Source organism: Euprymna scolopes, chromosome 21, assembly GCF_053919585.1.
Source record: "Euprymna scolopes isolate OS-2025 chromosome 21, ASM5391958v1, whole genome shotgun sequence".
NCBI classification, from domain to species: Eukaryota; Metazoa; Mollusca; class Cephalopoda; order Sepiida; family Sepiolidae; genus Euprymna; species Euprymna scolopes.
In genome coordinates, this window is record NC_136502.1 from 107767920 (window position 1) to 107781584 (window position 13665).

Consider the following 13665-nt stretch of genomic DNA (forward strand, 5'->3'; position numbering starts at 1 on the left):
AAGGGTTGATATGTCATAAAACAAAAACAAACAAACAAACAAACAAGATCTCCTCTGAATGGCTAACCAATATTGGCTTTTACGAGGAATGATGCACCTTCTTCAAGTGATGTTACCTCAAGTTACAACACGGAGCTGGATACTCAACCAGACTAGATGAATTCTTGTCCTGGAATCCAGTAAGACCATGAGACCAAAAAGAAAGATATACTATAACGTACTTAACTGGTCAATAAGCAAGAGTAAAATTAATTTTACTAACCTTTTTAATAACTCAACGTTTGAAATATAAAAGAGAAATGTAATATTTGAATATTTGAATATTTATGCATCTCATATAGAGATTAAGTGTTAGCCCCAGGAAAGGGGGCCCGGGGGTCCTTGATTTTTGAGAACTTCGACTGAAGTAAAATGAAACAAAAAAGTGAAAAGAAAGGTTGGAACTATAAAAAAAATTTTATTGATTTTCATCTAATAAAATATGTCAAATACCTTATTGGATATTTTTAAGACGACGTTCGGAATATTAAAAGATACAATAATATATGCAGTTCTAATTATAAGTTTTTGTACAAGAATTGCTTTTCTCATTGTTTTCAATTTTATCCTCAGCGTGAAGCCAATGTGGATTTTGATTGGCTGGCAGATTTAGTTGATACTTTTGTAGAAATATTGAATTTGTGTTTTTGTTTTTTTGGGGTTTTTTTTTTCATCAAAATTGCATTTTCTTGAGTTACCAAAGATCCGAAAATTCCCAACTCTTATCCGTTTCTCCAACTCTTCTAAAGACTAGCCCAGTCTAAGTTTTAGCCACCCAAACTGTTATCACCTATGATTGGCAACTGATAAGTACAGACTACATCACTTGTTTTCTTGAATGTTTATTCTTCATGAAATGTTCCCGATAGCTCACCCCCACATAATAATAATCATCCTGAATATTTCATGAAATTTTAATTAAAATTTCATGAAAAAAAGCATCAAATGAAACAATTGATTCTGACCATCTCGCAAACTTTTGAAGAAGACCGAACTATGTATATCATTCCTTAATTGGGATTCATTTTTTGAGATGAGCATTATATATATTAATTTATTTTTATTTCGGACTATTATTCTCATCTTTATTAGTTGTTGTTTTTCATCTTTTATTGGTTTTGTTTATTCACAACGTTTCGGCCAACTATTCCTCTGGAGTTGGCCGAAACGTTGTGAATAAACAAAACCAATAAAAGATCAAAAACAACAACTAATAAAGATGAGAATATTAGTCCGAAATAAAAATAAATTAAGACCGAACTAGATTTGCAGGTTGTAGCAATTTGCACATATCCTTTCCAACAAACATATGGGGTGCATATGCGCATTTCCACCCATGACCAATCAAGAAAACAAGTAAAAATGTTTTTACATGCATGCACGTCACTTTGTAATAAATATTGGCTGGGCCATGCCGAAAGGTGTGCTGGTCGACGAGTATTATGACCGTTATAATATTTGTAAAAATAGAATGTTAGAAGGAATGTTATCATAGCGAAATAAATATTTACAGATAAAATTATTTGTTAAGATGTTTTAATAGAAAAGGATTTTAGAACACAAACAATAATTAAAAAATAGGTTTGACCTCTAGAGTCTGACGTAGCATGACGTAGAGGTCACTTAAAATGACGTGGACGGTAGAGCTTGAATGGCATGTATTATTTTTAGTCAAGAGTCGGAAGTCAGAGAAAGCAGACTTCCAAACACGTGATGTAATGTCTACATATCATTCAACACCTGCTTTTCTAGCATGTTTTGTGTTGAGAAGTAACTCAATCAGGTGGTCTATTTCCGTTTGTTGCCAAGTTATTCTGACATGTATTAATGTGACCCTTGCCAAAATTTATACTAGTTAATATGATCTCTACTTACTGGCATAGGGCTCCAATATGCAACAGGAACGCACAAGAACTGATCAGTGATACATTACTATATGGATTCACCAACATTAATTTCATTGACCAACTGCGTGATGATACTTATGGGATGAGTGATTGTGAGAAAAGGTGTATGTGAATGCATGATGGGATATTAAGACATGTCACATTTGAATGCATGATGGGATATTAAGACTCACTGGAAAGTAAGATGACCCTTTCAGAAAGATAAAGTGACCCCGCAGAAAGGTACTGGCATCATGTAAATCACAGGAATTTATTTCTAACATGACAATAGGAGGTTTTATTGGAGAGAGGAAGTTTGTTCACAAGGGGGAGAGTTTACCTAAGCTTAAATTAATCTCTTTTTACTTGTTCTACTACTTGGAGATTAAAACATACAAATTGTAGTCACTCATTTAGATTCTATCTACTTTTTCAGATGTATGTCGCCTCCCTTGCTTCATGACTAACTGCTAAGAAGCTAAGTTCTGTCTTCCAAACACGTTATGTAATTTCTACATATCATTCAACACCTGCTTTTCTTGGAAGTGGAACTTGTGAGATGCAGACATCAGATATCGAGGTGAGATTCGTTTAGATCCTCTGTATATTTTGAGACGCATTTTATCTCTTTCGCTTCCCGACTCTGTTTTACTAGAAACACTTCTGTCCTGTGAACATTTGACGTGCAAATTTCGTTGACCAACTGCATGATGACTAGAGCTGTGACAACAGCGTTTTCTTTTACTTCTTTTGACTCTTAAATATATATCCGACACAGTATGACACAGTGAATCAACCGAGAACCACATCTATCTATATAAAAACGTATAAGATATTAACAGATATCTGATCAAGAGTCAAAAAAAGGAAAAGAATATGCTGTTGTCACAACCCTGGTGATGACTAGGGCTGTGACAACAGCATATTCTTTTACTTCTTTTGATTCTCAGGTATCTATCCATTGATATCTTATATGTTTTTAATACAGTGATGTGGTTCTCAGTTGATTAATTGTGTCTAACTGTGTCTGATATATACTCGAGAGTAAAAACAATGAAAAGAATATGCTGTTGTCCTAGCCCTAGTGATGACACAGAATTCGGGTCAAAGATTTTCCAAATGGGATGAGTGATCGTGACGGATGATGAACAATTTGTGAAAGCAAGACAATGATGATAATCGTCGTTACATGTGCATGAATGCTTGAATATTAAGACTCGGAAAGTAAGACGACGTTTCAGGAAGATAAAGTGACTCTGTGAAAAGATAGAGTGACATCATGTAAAAGACAGGAACTAATTTCTAACATGACAATAGAAAGTGGAACTCGCGTTTTCTTTTGGCAACTCCGTAATTCTCAGTTTTCTTGGATAGTATGAAAATGACGAAAGAAATAAACAAAATGTTTGATTACTTATGACACGTATTTGTTGACATTGGTTTTAGAAACGATGTTGTAGCCTGAAAGGAAGCACTCTCTTGGTAATGTGTTCCACGGAGAGAAAACTGTTAGAAAGCAACTCTGTTCAATGGAAATTTCGTTTGATGCTGAAATACAAGACAGAAGAAAATATTTGTAATTGTGGTAGGAAAACGAGTTTTTGTTGTGGAATTCCTGCAAGAAAGAACCAGATTTAATGTATTTATTTGCTTCCCCACCAAAGCAAATTAGGCACAAGACCGTTTTTAATGTGGAGTAAAAACCAGCTCCCCTAAAAGTAGGCAAAAAGGGGGCACTCTGGTTACCAAAAATAATAATTGTCCCAGTATAGAGGGTTTCCCCTCCATTGACTGGTACAAATTATCTTAAGTGCAGCATCTGCAGAACAGATGGTATTTATTTGCTCCCCCACCGAGCAAATTAGGCACAAGGCCGATTTTTAATGTGAGGATGAAGGGGAAATGGGGACCAACTCCCCGGGGAGTAGGGGAGCTGGATAGTGACAATTGGTATGAAGGGTTGCCCCTACATTGACCAAGGTCTTATCTGTGAGGTCGCCCCCACATAGGGTCTTTGCTTGCAGTATCTGCCGGAACAGATACTACACTTTGATCCTGGACCGAAGGCCAAGATATTTATTTGCTCCCCCACCGAGCAAATTAGGCACAAGGCCGATTTTTTGTGTGAGAGGTGAAGGGGAAATGGGGACCAACTCCCCGGGGAGTAGGAGAGCTAAATAGTGACAATTGGTATGAAGGGTTGCCCCTACATTGACCAAGGTCTTATATGTGGGGTTACCCCCACTTATGGTCTTTGCTTGCAGCATCTGCCGGAACAGATACTACACATTGATCCTGGCCCGAAGACCAAGAACAACAGAAAAAAGATCTGTGAGAAAAAAATTCTAGAAAATAAAAGAGATCATCAGTGGATGATAGCGAGATCGATGTTATAGTCTGTCAGGGTAAGTTTGCTCACAGCAGCATCTCCCCAGACCGTCTACAGAACTAATAATCTTACTTAACATGTATTAACAAACCAACCAGACGCCCGGCATTGCCCGGTCGTACAATACACTTAAAGATGATATTTTAATTCATGCAGTTTACGTATGTTTTTTTATTTTTATTTATTTTTTTTTTTTACACAGTGATCACCACTTATCAAGGCCCGGAAGCCACTCAGGGATAAGGGTTATTGCAAGTACATTACGTTAGTGAGGAGATTTTATGAAGTGTTTAATTAGGGGGGGCGGTTCATTAGGAATTTGTTAACATTAGACTTGAAGACATCCAAGTTGTAGTCCGGAGGGAAGCAGGCAGACGGAACATAGTTCCACAGGCGTGCAGTTCTAAGAAAGAAGCTTTGCTCATGAAATCCGCGTTTTGATTTAGGCACAGATATAGAGTGGGGAAAATTTTTCACAGTGGATTCAGCTAGACGGGTGTTTTTCGTGAAAGATTGCCGAGGGGGGACCAGGGATTGGAGTTCAGACGAGCACCTGCCATGAAAATAACGATAAAACAAGGATAGGCTCGCAACGTCTCTTCTGTGGGAGAGGGGTTGCAGGGTAGAGAAAAGGGCATCCCCCACTAAACCACGAAGTCTATTTTGTACTCTGTCAAGGCATGATAGGCTGTTTTTGGCAGCTCCTGCCCAGATATGTATTATTATAGAATCAATCCTCTATTGAATATTATACAGGGTGAGTCACGGGATGTTTCTAGAACGCTTCTTGCTCTCATTGGGTAAGGGAAAAGGAGTGAGGAAGGTAGTCTTGAAATATTCGCAGATTTTTGTTTTCCTTGAAAACATCCGCTTCCCGTGACTTACCCTGTATATTACGAGAAATTATTTGCGCGGTGGATTAATTCGCAATAAAAAAATAAATAAATAAATAAATAAATAATAATGATAATGTCGTTCATCAAATTCCATCTGTGTTTGTTTACGACATCACGTCAGCTGACATTTGGACTTGGCGATCTTAAAAATAACCTTTCTGCTCTTATAGATAAAAAAAAGAACTTTTACAGGGGAATATGTTACGTTACACCGATCGAGGTTACACTGGTGTAACATAAAATATTCCCCTGTAAAAATTCTTTTTTTTATCTATAAGAGAAGAAAGACTATTTTTAAGATCGGATTTTTTTTCGATTTTCGATAATTGTCGGATTAATTTCTGTACAAAACATATCTAAGAACACTGCCAGACATACAAATTACCTTTGTGTGAAATTTACAAAAGCTAGCCTCAGTTTCAGAACCTATGAGAAAGAAACTCACACACACACACACACACACACATACATACATACATACATACATACATACATACATACAAAGTGACTTTCATATAATATTAGAGATAGAGAAGTGATAGGTAAGTTATAGAGAAAGAGATTTCGTCATATTTTATTATATAGTCGTGTATATTTAACGAATAACCAAATCAACGTATGTTCATACTAGTGGTTGATATAACAAGTGTATATAACGTTTACTTTCGTCGTCTTACGTTCATGTATTTACCTGCCTATTGAATGTGCGTACGTGTATATATTTATGACAGCCTCTCGATTAATCGTCTAATGTTCCCTATTACGTGATCGTCTCTAGTTATTCTAATGTTCGTCGCATTGATGCGTGTATCAGATTTATGGCAAGACATTTCACAAACACGGACAATACAAAAGGACAGAACATAGCACTGTGGGGTTTTCTGCGTGGCCAATAGGGAAAACACACCTCAATCTTGTTTTGACGGATCTTGGAAGCTGCAATTAAAGATTCAGCCCAATGAATCAACCAGAAGTCTCGGGTGTATTTTCAGCAACTTTTATTCCTAGAATGTTTCCCCTACTTGGGAAGTTGCACTCTTGTCCCTAAGTTCTACATTCTATCGACATTAACCCGCGACAGCCTCTTCGGGGGGTCAGAGCCATCACGACCCGTCGCCACTTCGTCTGTCCGTCTTAAACTCTAACAATCAACTAACTAAAATGTACTTATATCAGAGATAAGTCATTTTTGCACTTACTGCCATTTTCTCTACAACTATGTATACTATATACGGCATGATCACGTTGGCACACCCATCTTACTGGATCACCGAAGTTAAGCAACGTTTAACCTGGTCAGTACTAAATGAGTGACAATTTGGGACTTTCAGGTGCTGTATGTGCTCTCCGCTTATCTCGGCATTGTTTCCAGTCGTCCTGGACTTCTCCTTGCCACTGGACTCGAACAGTGCCGATTCAGGAGAAATGTGGCTGGGGATTGCGCAAACTTTGCCCCACAATTTCATATGCAGCTGCCCCTACAGGGGGTATCCTTTGTCTTTCGAGACTGAACAGAGGCAGCGTACGTATACGATAGTACTAACTTTGTTGATTGGTCGTTTTGTTTTACAACATATCAACCCTTTTCATGTTATTCTATAGCAAACACCCCTTTCCCCAATGGTTTATTTCTACTTAGGTAGCTGCCATTGCTCAAAGGCAGTATGCATACCACAGATTTAACCGACATAAGTCCCGCACAAACAGAGAAAAGTTTATAGAAGCTAGAAGTAATTGTAAGAAAGAAATAGCGACAGCTAAGAGAGAATATACCAAAACCACATGAAAACATATCAAAGCACAGAAATTAGAAACCCGTGATTTCTGGAAAATCTACAACAGTGTAGTAATTAATGGGCAATCAACTATTCCCCCACTATTCAACAATCATGAGGTTGTTTTCACGGCAACCGAGAAAGCTTGCATGCTTGCCAGTCGGTTTGCCTCAAACTCCACATTGGACCCAGCAAACTACTCCCTCCCTTACTTTTCTTTTTCAGACAGACGCCACATTAGATGATCTGAAAATTGCCTCTTTGCAAGTATATTATATCATAAAAACCTAGACACCTCAAAAACAAGTGAACCTGATCTCCTCCCGGCAGTTCTATTAAAAAAATTGCTCTGCTGAGGTTGCTTCAATCTTCTCAAAACTTTAAACAAATGTGTTTATGAATCTTGCTTTCCTGACTGCTGGAAAACTGTTTCTGTGGTACCAGTTTACAAGAATTCTGGCAAAAGAACCGACCCATTAAATTATCGCCCCATTAGCCTTCTCCTGCTTTTTGCCAAAATGGTTGAGTCCATAATTAACCGAGCTTTAGTCTATCACCTTGCAGCTGCTAAACTTCTGACCAACCAACAATATGGATTTAGGCAAGCCCGTTCTACAGCAGATATCCTAACTGTAATCTCCGGATGTATATGCCATACACTGGATAAAGCAGGGGAGGGTAGAACTTTAGACAGGGTACGGTAAAATGATCTTCTCAGGAAAACCAGATCATATAGTATCATTGGAAGAATACATAACATAATTAAATCCTTCTTAAATAAGAGAAGAATCCAGGTTGTCCTCGATGGTCACATGTCTAAGCAATATGATATAAATGCGGGTGTACCCCAGAGGTCTATCCTTGGACCTTTATTATTCCTAATATTCATAAATTTCCTCCCTGAGAAAATCGTCTCTGAGATGGGTATATTTGTTGATGACACCTCACTCTATAACAGGCACAAGGGGAAAACTAATGAACACATATCTAAAGAAATGGCAGAAACGCTAGAGGAAGACCTTCATTCTGTAGTGGAATAGGGATAAAAGTGGATAGTCACATTCAATGCTGCTAAGACTAAACTTGTTTCCTTCAATAATTACAAGAAACCTTCTCAACCACCAATAGCTATGGCTAATGGTACATTACCTGACAGTACTTCTTTTAAACTCCCCAGTTTAATGTTCACAGGGAACATGAGTTGGAACAGATACATTGCGAGCATTCTTTCTTAGAACTGCACGCCTGTGGAACTCTGTTCCGTCTGCCTGCTTCCCTCCGGACTACAACTTGGATGTCTTCAAGTCTAATGTTAACAAATTCCTAATGAACCGCCCCCCTAATTAAACACTTCATAAAATCTCCTCACTAACGTGATGTACTTGCAATAACTCTTATCCCTGAGTGGCTTCCGGGCCTTGATAAGTGGTGATCACTGTGTAAAAAAAAAAAAAAAAAAAAAAAAATTGCCAGGGCCACTGTGAAGAAGGTGGGCTCTCTCTACCATGCTAGAAAGTTACATATGCCTGAAAGTATCCTGTACCTCTACAAGGCCACCATTCGCTCATGTATGAAGTATTAATGTCGCATTTGGGCTGGTGCATCTGCTACTAGTCTCTTGCTCCTGGACAAGGTTCAATAGAGAGTCACCAACCTGATAGGTCCTGAACTGTCATCCAAACTTCAACCTTTATCTCCTCAACGACATGTTGCATCCTTCTGCCTGTTCTACAAGTATTTTAATGGGGGATGATCTGATAAACTACAGGCTATAGTACCCCCTCGATGTAAATACCCCTGACAAACCTGACAAGCAGCAAATCCCTACCTCTACACAGTAGAGATCTCTAGGTGTAAGAAAGCCTTCTACTTTAATAGTTTCTTCCCTAGAACTGCTAGACTTTGAAACGCCCTTCCAGACTCCTGCTTCCCCAACTGTACTGAAATGCAGACTATATAATTTAATTGGAATTCATTATTGAGATGAGTATTATTATTGTCAATTAATTAACATGCAGAAGTTCAAATGTAATATGAACAGACATCTTGCTGCTCAACTCCCTACATAGTATTCCTGCAAAAATCACTCAAAGTAGCCTCCTACATCAAAGGTGCATTGTGCCTTGTTTGGGGTGAAAATGGAATAAAAAAATTAAAAATTAATGTCGAATCCATTAATTTAAGGTTTTTTTATGCTTCAAGTTCTTTGGATCTTCAAATATTTATTCATAGTGTTTGGTTTCCTTGTTTTGTTTTTTAATTTGCAGAACAAGATGGTCGGAGGTTACATCGGCCGAAACGTTGTGAAAAAAAAAACAACCAAGATGAGAATAATAGTCCAAGTAGTATAAAAAAATAAGAACATTATTTAGTTTTACAAAGGGGGGGAAAAAAAGTAACATGGACGGCTTTTGGTAGGACTGAAACCGCTATCTTCAGACAATGCTCATCTGGAACTGTAGAGATTCAACGTCTCTATCAACTGCGCCACGGGCTCCTACGGATAGCAGTGATTGCTGAGAATGCAATTAGGAGATTCGAAGTTCCTATCCATCGCGGTTACTACCTGACAAAGGCCAGAGGAATAGTTGGCCGAAACGTTGTGAAACAACAACTAATAAAGATGAGAATAATAGTCCGCAATAAATAGATTAATATAAATAATACTCACCTCAATAATGAATTCCAATTAAAATAATATAAAACATGGTCATCTTCAAGCCCAATGTAAACAAGTTCTTGTTGAGCTGCCCTCTTTAAATAATCACATTCTACCCAACTAGCTAACTACAACATGGTCTTTATTAGTTGTTCTTTCACAATGTTTCGGCCAACTATTCCTCTGGCCTTCGTCAGGTGGTAACCACGATGGATAGGAACATTGAATCTCCTAACTGCATTCTCAGCAATCACTGCCATCCATAGTTGTTGTCGTCTCACCATGTTTTAGGCCAAGTAAGCCTCTGACTGGCTTTGGGTAGGATTGAAACCGCTATCTTCAGACAATTCTCATCCGGAACCATAGAGATTCAACGTCTCTATCAACTGTGCCACAGGCCCCGAAAATTAACAACTATGGATGGCAGTGATTGCTGAGAATGCAGTTAGGAGATTCAATGTTCCTATCCGTCACGGTAACTACCTGACGAAGGCCAGAGGAATAGTTGGCCGAAACGTCGTGAAACAACAACTAATAAAGATGAGAATAATAGTCCGCAATAAATAAATTAATATAAATAATACTCATCTCAATAATGAATTCCAGTAATATTAATGTTTGGTTCATGTTTAGGTCAGAAAGCCAGTATCTTCAGATATTATTATCAGATAACATCAAAGTGTTCTTGAGTTGAAACAAATCCAAGAACAACTAAAATTAATTGACCTTTTTAGTGATTGCATTGTCTGTCAATATAAAAATTTTAAACGTTTTATTATCATGCTCTGCAACAAAAACTAAAGCCAGATGCGTTTTAATTTTTTTTTCTTTTACAAGTCATGGTAAGTCAGTGTGTGATATAACTGAGGAGACACAAAAAAACAAAGTCAATTGGGGTGGGGGCAAATGTTAATCTATGAAGTTGTCGTTGTGTTTCACTATCAAATTGATAACTTTTATTTTTCAATTCCAAATGTTGATAGGATCCATGTTTGTGCAAAGTTAGAAAACCGATATCAACTGGACAGAACCATTCCGGAAACACATAACTGTGATAGCTGAACGCAAAAACAAAATCTCTATTGAAACCCAATTACGTCAATAACTTTCTTAGTATCATCTACAAAATATATACACAGACCACGAATGCAATGGACTATATAGCGTAGATGTTTTCTGTAATAAGCTAATATTTTTCTGATCCAATCTGAGGAAGTTGAAAATGTATGCCTGCATATGGGCCAGCTAAACGTATAAGATCCTTTCAACAACAACATATTAAATGTTTTGACATGGATATACACCTGAGCGCAATTGACTGACACAGAAACACAACTTTTCAGAAAAAAATATCTGATGAAATAATATGAAAATAAAATACATGTAAACGGAAACGCACCCATCTATAATACAAATCTCACCTGTCTGTTTAAATTTATGTATGTATGTATGTATGTATGTATGTATGTCTAAAACTTTTGACAGACACGTCGAAACGTGACAAAACCGGTATCATTTTAAACCTTGAACTTTCAGACCACAAATATCGAAGAATTGGCTAAGAACATTAATCCCTTCACCCTTAACGGGGTAGTTTTCTACAAGGAGGGGTCGCTTTTTTCAGATATTTTCGAAAGTCATTTTCGATTGACTAGCCTTAATTTTGACGTTCATCACTTCCGGTTTGGCGATGGACGCCACAGCAAAGACGTCACGTTTTTTTTCACGTTCTTTTCCTCTTTCATGGTACGGGTTCGAGCCTGCCTCACTACTACTATTTTTTTTTATTTGCTCAACCCACACCGCCAAACACTCGGGCAAGGCTGGGCAGCCAAGCAAGGAGTCAAATAAACGGCCTAGAAACATGAGTACATTGACAGTGAATGCAAAACTAACTCCTGCAGGTGGATACGTAGGTGTGCAAAAACGTTATATAAACTAACCCCCAAAATCAAGATAAAAATGTCGACTAGAGATTGAGTTTGAGATATCAACCTCCGCCAATGAACCTAATTTGCTTACCGGTGTCAAACAATAAAAAATATAATTTTATTTTTGTAATTGTAACCATCTTTAAACAACGACAAAACACTAACCAGCTACTCACACGTGAGAGTATTCTACACCTCTACACTGCCACCATTCGTCCATGCATGGGGCTTTATTGCCACATAGTCTCTCACTCTTAGACAGGACCCAAAGAAGAGTCTCAAATCTAATGTCTGGCATTATAAACCAAGCTTTAATATATATATATATATATATATATATATATATATATATATATATATATATATTTAACTATTTCATTTATTCACATAAATTTACTATACAAAAGTATAGATTTATGCGTAAACTTTAAGTATTTACTTCAAAAGTGCTCAATACGTAGGTAGAGCTAGTTAGTAATTTATAAAATATATATGGCGATTAAGCTACACTGAATATTCTGCGTTTCATCCAACTATAGGATTCGTCAGGCTTATGCGCGAATTCTGTCGTTGCTTCTTGTTTTTATACATGTTGAGGATTACTAGTTGGCCAATCAGCTTTCTAGTATCCACCGCGCCCCTTCCTACCAGCCAATGGGCATGCATTTTATCAAACAAAGGATCTGTTTTAGAGCTAGGTTAGTGGTTTTAGGTGGCCGTTCTGCTTCTTTTTTTTTTTTTTATACATATAAATATACCTATGTGTACACAATAATGCACATATATATACATATATATATATATATATATATATATATATATATACATATATGCGTGTGATCGTTTATGTATATTCATGTTTATTTAATTTATTTATTTGTTTGTTTTCTATTGTTATTGTTAGTTTTAAAGCTATTTTGTATCGCTATCCTAGAGTAAGTTTTATTTTGTGAACACAGTTGTTTGCTATTTCCCGCCTACAGTTTAATAGATTTTGAGGTTCTTTAAAGTACAGGATAGAAAATTTTTCATGGAGGCATAATTTACATGGGTCGTCTAAATGTCTGCATGTGGTAGCTTGTCTTATTATTTTCCATTCGACTACCGGCGAATGTCCGCTTTCTTTGGGTTCCCAGTATTTATTCGCTAATGTTGGTTTTATACGGTGTTTTTTTTTTATTTTTGACTGTGCTTTTGTGGTCATAGTATCGGGTTTTGAAATCTAAGGAAGTCATGCCTATGTAATATTTTTTGTTATTCGGGTTTTCTTTTGCAAATATTGTTGCTTGATAGACTACGCTTTTTGTTAGACATTTGTTTTGGACTGGGCAAAGTGTGCAGTGTCTACAATTGCATTTATCTTGTTCGCTATTAGTATTTTTATTTATGGTATGGTTGTACTTGTCCGGGGTTGGTTTGTAATTACGTAAACCCTAAGTCTAACCACCCACCATCAATTATAAAACATATTCCTAACTCGATCGTAAGTAGACTCAGTAATAACTCAAGCGATGAAAATGCATTTAACAGGTCAGCCAATATTTACGAAACAGCCCTAAAAAACAGTGGATACAAAAATATAGATATAAAATATAAACAACAAAACACCAACAACTATAATAAAATTAAAAACAGAAGAAAAAGAACTATAATTTGGTATACGGCCCCATACAATCAAATGTTAAAAACAAAACTTGGCAAGAAATTTCTAGATCTTATTGAAAAACACTTTCCCGCAACCAACCCCTTACACAAAATCTTCAATAAAAATACCTTGAAGTTATCTTACAGTTGTTGCGAAAATTTAGAGATGATAATTAAGGCACATAATAACAAAATACTAAATGAAAACAATGTAAACAACAATAAAATAAACAATAAAAAAAGTAGACACCAGGACAGAAATAAAAACAACACTAGCAGAAATAATAATAATAATAATAATAATAATAATAATAATAATAATAATAATAATAATAATAATAACAACAATAATAATAATAATAATAATAATAATAATAATAACAAACCAACCCCGGACAAGTACAACCATACCATAAATAAAAATACTAATAACGAACAAGATAAAT